Source organism: Orycteropus afer, unplaced genomic scaffold, assembly GCF_000298275.1.
Source record: "Orycteropus afer afer isolate SDZICR_OR568_19922 unplaced genomic scaffold, OryAfe1.0 scaffold00254, whole genome shotgun sequence".
Lineage (NCBI taxonomy): Eukaryota > Metazoa > Chordata > Mammalia > Tubulidentata > Orycteropodidae > Orycteropus > Orycteropus afer.
The window spans coordinates 3,302,845-3,309,553 of record NW_006921841.1 but is presented as its reverse complement, the minus strand read 5'-3'; the positions used below and the strand labels follow the sequence as shown (position 1 = coordinate 3,309,553).

Here is a 6,709-nt window from a genome sequence, read left to right as displayed (position 1 = left end):
GTGTTTTATTGACTATGCAAAAGCATTTGATTGTGTGGATCATAACAAATTATGGATAACATTGAGAAGAATGGGAATCCAGACACTTAATTGTGCTCATGAGGAACTTGTACATAGACCAGGAGGCTGTCATTCAACTAGAACAAGGGGACACTGCATGGTTTAAAATCAAGAAGGGAGTGTGTCAGAGTTGTATCCTTTCACCATACTTATTCAATCAGTATGCTGAACAAATAATCCAAGAAGCTGGACTATAAGAAGAAGAACATAGCACATCAGGACTGAAGGAAGACTCATTAACAACCTGCGTTATGCAGATGACACAACTTTGCTTGCTGAAAATGAGGATGACTTGAAACACTTACTGATGAAGAATGAAGACTACAGTCTGCAGTATGGATTACACCTCAATATAAAGAAAACAAAAATCTTCACAACTGGGCCAATAAACAGCATCATGATAAATAGAGAAAAGCTTGAAGTTGTCAAAGACTTCACATTACTTGGTTCTACAACCAACACCAATGGAAGCAGCAGTCAAGATACCAGATGTCGTATAGCATTGGGCAAATCTGCTGCAAAGGACCTCTTTCAAGTGCTGAAGAGCAAAGATGTTTCCTTGAAGACTAAGGTGCACTTGACACAAACCATGGTATTTTCAGTCACCTCAATAAGCATGTGAGAGGTGGACAATGAATAAGGAAGACCAAAGAAGAGTCGATGCTTCTGAGTGGTACTGTCAAAGAATGCTGAAAGTACAATGGACTGCTAAAAGAACTAACAAATCTGCTGGAAAAAGTACAGCCGGAATGCTCCTTGGAAGCAAGAACCGCCAGACCTCTTCCTCCCACCTACTTCAGTCATGTTGTCAGAAGGGACCATTCCCTGGAGAAGGATATCATGCTTGGCAAAGTGGAGGGACAATGAAAAAGAAGGCCCTCAACAAGATGGATTGACACAGTGGTGGCAACGATAGGCTCAGGACTGGGGGGATGGCACAGGACCGGGCAGTGTTTCGTTCTGCCGTACATGACATCGCTATGAGTCAGACGACTCAACAGCACCTAACAACAATGAAACAATAATTCATTGACTTTAAATAAGGGAGATTATTCTAGATAATCTGAATGGGTTTGATTTAATCAGTTGAAAGGCCCTAAGAGCAAAGCTAAGGCTTCCCTGTTGAATAAGACATTCTGCCTGTGGACAGGAGCTTCAGTCCATGCCTGAGAGTTCCAGTCTGCCACTCCTGAAGGCCTTACCCATGAATTTCGGTCTTGCCTACTCAGCCCCACAACAGGTAAGTTCTCTGGTTGAACCTCAACAGATATACTTGCCATTAATCACAGAGTTGTTAGGTAAAAGAGCTCAAATTCTCTCAAAGTATTCCAGTACTTCAAACTCTCTCCCAACAGAGTTTAATTTTAGATATCATGACTTCATAGAAATGGCACCACATCCGTATGTCTAGCAGACATTAAAGGAATGTGATCTTGGGCAAGGTTAAAAGTTACGGATGGGCTTGTCTGGCCAGTCTGCCTGAGTTCAAATCCTAGTTCTACTACTTACTCTGCAACATTAACCTTAAGTAAAGTCCTTGATATCTCTGTGTCTTAGTTTCCTCAACTCAAATGTGAGAATAATAATGGCACCTACCTTATAGAGTTGCTGAGGACTCAATGAATTACACCATGTAAAGCATTCAGAACATAGCTAGCATTTAGTAAATACTCAGTAAATGTTAAAATTTATGAACTATTTAGCAGAACCAAGAAGAGATGCTAAGCTTTTGAAATGGGTCAAAGGGAAGCAGAAACACCCATGATGACTATAAGGAAACAGAGTCATGGGAAACCACTCAGATGTGATGCAGGATATAATCAGAGTGATATAAGCACTAAAGAATGCTTTCCTGACTATGAGTACTGCTGAAAAGGCCAATATTTTACTGTCATTGTAACTTAATCCAGGGATGGGCAAAAGCAAGAAACAGCAGTTCATCAGCATTTCAGTCTCACATCAAAACAGAAAAGTTTCCTAACTTGTTCCAGGCCTGACTGATCCCCATGCACAAGAAGAATGCAGGGTTCAACATTTTCAACACCAGCAGGTTTTTCCACAAGGCATAAAAATGTACTTAGGTGTGGATGGTCTGTACCCACATTGTTACACATGGGAAAATACAGTCCAACAAACTTGTGTTCTTGCAGATTATGAGGAAGAGGAAGACATGATGTGGGCCATCATCACTATTAGTATTAGTTGGGCACGACTGTTGTTGATGCTATCGAGTCCATTTCGACCATACAGATGCCATGTACAACTGAAAAAAACACTGTCCAGTCCTGCGCCATCCTCACGATCCTTGCTCTGCTTGAGCCCATCATTGCAGCCACTCTGTCAATCCATTTCATTAAGAGTTTTCCCCTTTTTTGCTGACCCTCCAATCTACCAAGCATGATATCCTTCTCCAGGGACTGGTCTCTTCTGATATGACCAAAGTAAGACGAAGTCTAGCCAGTATCACTTCTAAGGAGCATTCCAGCTGTACTTCTTCCAGGACAGATTTGTCCATTCTTCTGGAAGTCCATGGTATTTTCAGTATTCTTCACTAACACCACAATTCAAAGGCATCAATTCTTCCTTTTTCATTGTCTAGCTTACACATACATATGAGGCAACTGAAAATACCATGGCTTGGGTCAAGTGTACCTTATATGCCAAATTCTACACAGAACCTATGAAAGATACGTAGTTCCTAACACTTAAGGTATCAACAAGATGAGATACCTCTGAGTTAACTCTGGGAAAGAAATTCAAGTGTTCATAAAAATATCTGGGTATCCTTTCCCTGATGGTGTTAATTGCAGAAATAGGAAAGAGCCTTCAAAATAAGAAAAGCACTGACACTGTAACAAGCAAATGCTAAAGTTCTATAACTGTTTACATAATACGAATTTTAAAAATAATAAAACTCAATGTGACATCCATATTATATGGCATAACATACCATAGTAACAATGATGATCAGAATCTAAAGGTGTTTGCATGATCTTCCTAAAGAAATGTTGTTGTTGTTGTTATGTGCCGTTGAGTTGGACCCAACTCATAGCTGGTAAGTGTTTAGAGAAATGGATATAGAGTTGAATATCACATTCAATACTCCAATTAGAATTTTTCTGTGTATCTTTGACAAAACAATTACTATCATCACAATCTTTTATTCATTTAGACATCTATTGACATCTACTCTGGATTTCAATTCTATCTATTGTATGCCAATCTATCTTTTAAAATCTGTATTTGTGCAAAATGCACTATGGGTTTGGTACTATGTGGACATAACAATGATTGTCTCTCTATTCTCATATTCCTTGGGTTGCCAAGGCAGTATCACTATGGAAGTAGATTGCCCAACCTTCCTTCCGAGGAGTGGCTAAATAGCTAATAAAAAATTTTTTTAAACCTTTTGATACATAATTAGCCTAGGTGCCTTCTAGTATTTCGGGTGTGAATTTAAATGTCCTTCTAAGATCAGGCTGCTCTGCTTATGACCACTTGTCCTGGAAGCAAATATGATTATTTTTTAAAGACATTTATAAGCCAAGAGTACTAGCATTTTATGAACTCAACTAGAAAATTAAATTATTGTCCTAAAGAGGCCATTAGCACCAAGATGCATGGAAAACTGAGCTTGGGCTCTCTTTTCCAGGTCAGTGTGGTTACCTAGGTGACTCATTACAGGAGAGATGGCCTACCTAGAAAGCAATATTGTTTGTCCCCATTGTTTGTAGCATAAGCACAGGCTAGCTTTGGTACCATGTAACTCAGAGGGCAAAATTCAGTTCCTCAAACAGGCTGTTGGTAAATGTTCAGAGAAATGAATATAGAGTTGAATATCACGTTCAATATTCCAACTAGAATTTTTCTGTGTATCTTTGACAAAACAATTACTAATCATCACAATCTTTTATTCATTTAGACATCTATTGACACCTACTCTGGATTTCAATTCTATCTACTGTATGCCAATCTATCTTTTAAAATCTGTATTTGTGCAAACTGCACTATGGATTTGGTACTATGTGGACGTAACAATTATTGTCTTTCTATTCTCATCTCCTAAGAAATAAAGATCAAGATTACTGATGTGGCTAAATAGAGCTGCTGCTTATAAGTAACTTCTAAGCCCAGATTCTCTGTTCTGTATCTGAATCATAATAAGATAAACATCTTCTGATGTGGCTCCATGGTGCTCTTTTCATACTAGGAGCATGCTCAGACATGCTGGCATCATAATACTTGTGATGGTTTTCAGAAGAACTAACGTGAAATGGATTTAAAGACATAAGCAGCTGCTTTTTAGAGGAGAAACAATGAGAGAGAGAAAGAAGCCCAAGTGGGCTTGGAGTGAAGGTCAAGGTCTGACAGCCAACCAAATGGCAGGAATTAGGGCCTCTGCTTTCTGGATTTCTTTATGATCAGAAATATGCCATAATTAGCCTGTCCAGGTGATATAAAACTCTGTTGCCAACGAAGAACCAAAGTAAATGCATACATCTTTCCTCAGGAGTGCAAGGATATACCTACCCATCAGATGGGCTTTCAGTGTAAAATATTGATGCTGCATCACAGCCCTGGAGCAAAAGCTTTTCACAATACCAACAACACAACAGTGGCGGTCCAAGTCTTCCTTTTTTAGTTTTCCTATCCAAAGCACCTAAGGCACTTGACTGCTAACCAGAAGGCAGGCGGTTCAAACCCACCAGCCACTCCTAGGAAGGCAGATGGGGCAATCTACTTCTGTAGTGATACTGCCTCAGAAACCCAAGGAGGGGTCACTATGAGTCAGGTCCAACTTGACGGCACATAACAACAACATCCAAAGCCACAGAATTCTAGCATCTGGTCCTCCAAGCACATAACTGTTGAGTCCATTTCCATGTTAAAGACTGTCCTGTTAGCCAATTCAAGAGCTCCCTATCCATCAATATTAAAATTGGCACCTTCTCTGAATGTGTTCTATGCATCCTTCCCTGATCAACCAGACAGAATCTCTCCTAACTCTGGGAAAGGAGGCTGACTCCCAGTAGTTAACCTATATATTTACCATGTTCTAGCTTGCATTCTAAATATTTTGGCAGCAAGATAGCACAGTCTAATATACTGCACAAGCTCTTTAACCCCTTCTCTGGATTTATTCATTACTTCATTTCTATTAGCCTGACACAGTAGTAAGTAGTGTATTTAATGGATGCTTTAAAAATGAATCAAATGCATCCAAACTCCAAATAAATTATAATTCATTTAAAATCAACAAACTTTTCTTAAGCGTGTATTAGGTACAAAGTGGAAATTGCAAACATAAGAACCAATCCTGTCCTCCTAGTAATGTGCAACCTAGGATGGAGCAGAGAAACCTACATCAATAACTTTTGGCAAACAGGGACACGTATTATAACACACAAAGAACTATAATGTGAAAATAGGAGGGAAGAATCATTTCCATATAAGGGGGGTTCTGTGAAGAAGAGGACAAACCCTGTGGAGAAGAGAAAAATAATTTGTTGACGGCTGGATTTCAATAAACAGCTTGTAACCCTTGTCATATTTAATTCCCACAACAACCCTACAGGTTATATTTTTATCTCCATTTTTCCTTTTATAGGTAAGGAAACCGGGGCTCATAGATGTAACTTGGCCAAAGTCACAGAGCTGGTAAGGAATGAATCTGGCAATCACACCCGGAAGCGGAATTGGCTGGTTCCAAAGCTAATGCTGATTTTCCTACAAAAGACCTCCTCCACAGGAAGATTTTAAAAAAAGACAACTGAGTCATCCTTCTACAGGCCTGTCTAAAGGGAAGGCAGGGCATTCCGGGAAAAGCCAACAGCATGAGAAACAGCCTGGAAGTGGGAAAGTATCAATCATGTTTAGGAAAGAAAGATCGTAACCAAGTGTAATAATCCAAGTGTTATCAGGGGTCAAAATGGAGGTGTTCTGGAAAAGGAGGTTGGTGAATGAGACATCACTTTTTCTGCAATACGCTAGGAACATATGGTATAGTGTATTTCTTTTCTACTTAAAACTACACGAAACGCTGTAAGCAATATATTTTTAAAGTCTTGGAAATTAGCATTTTATGGTAATAATCTTGACTTTAATTCTATAATACAAACCATGTTGAGTGGAAAAACAGAATGGTTAAATGATTCTTTCTTCACTTCCTTTTCCTTCAGTCTTCTTTATTTTTATGCCTCTGGAAAGATATGACCTGGAGTACAGAGTATAGAGAAATTAAATACCAATAATTTACTTGGATAGGAGCTCTGGTGGCATAGTGCCTAAGGCACTTGACTGCTAATCAGAAGGCTGGCGGTTCAAACCCACCAGCCACTCCTCAGTAAGAAGGTTGGGTAATCTACTTCCATAGTGATACTGTCTCAGAAACCCAGGGAGGGGTCGCTATGAGTCAGATCTGACTTGGCAGCACATAACAACAATTTACTTGGACAAATGTCAAATTTTCCATCATGCCAGCCAACATCTAAGCCTTTTTCAGATGTGAATTAATATACTACCCTAATGATTTTAAATATAACTGGACTGATTTAAATATTTTAAGTAAGTTTAAAAATAAGATAAGTTTAAATCTTGGGTGAGTAAATGAGCTATTATAACCTAAAGTGAAACAACGTAAGTAGTAAGT

At 39.0% G+C, this 6,709-nt stretch overlaps 1 pseudogene; it reads left to right on the top strand.

Moving 5' to 3' along the window:
* The window catches only part of LOC103204595, a 31,498-nt pseudogene extending 25,678 nt beyond the window's left edge, over positions 1–5,820 (top strand).
* Positions 5,821–6,709: the final 889 nt, after the last annotated feature.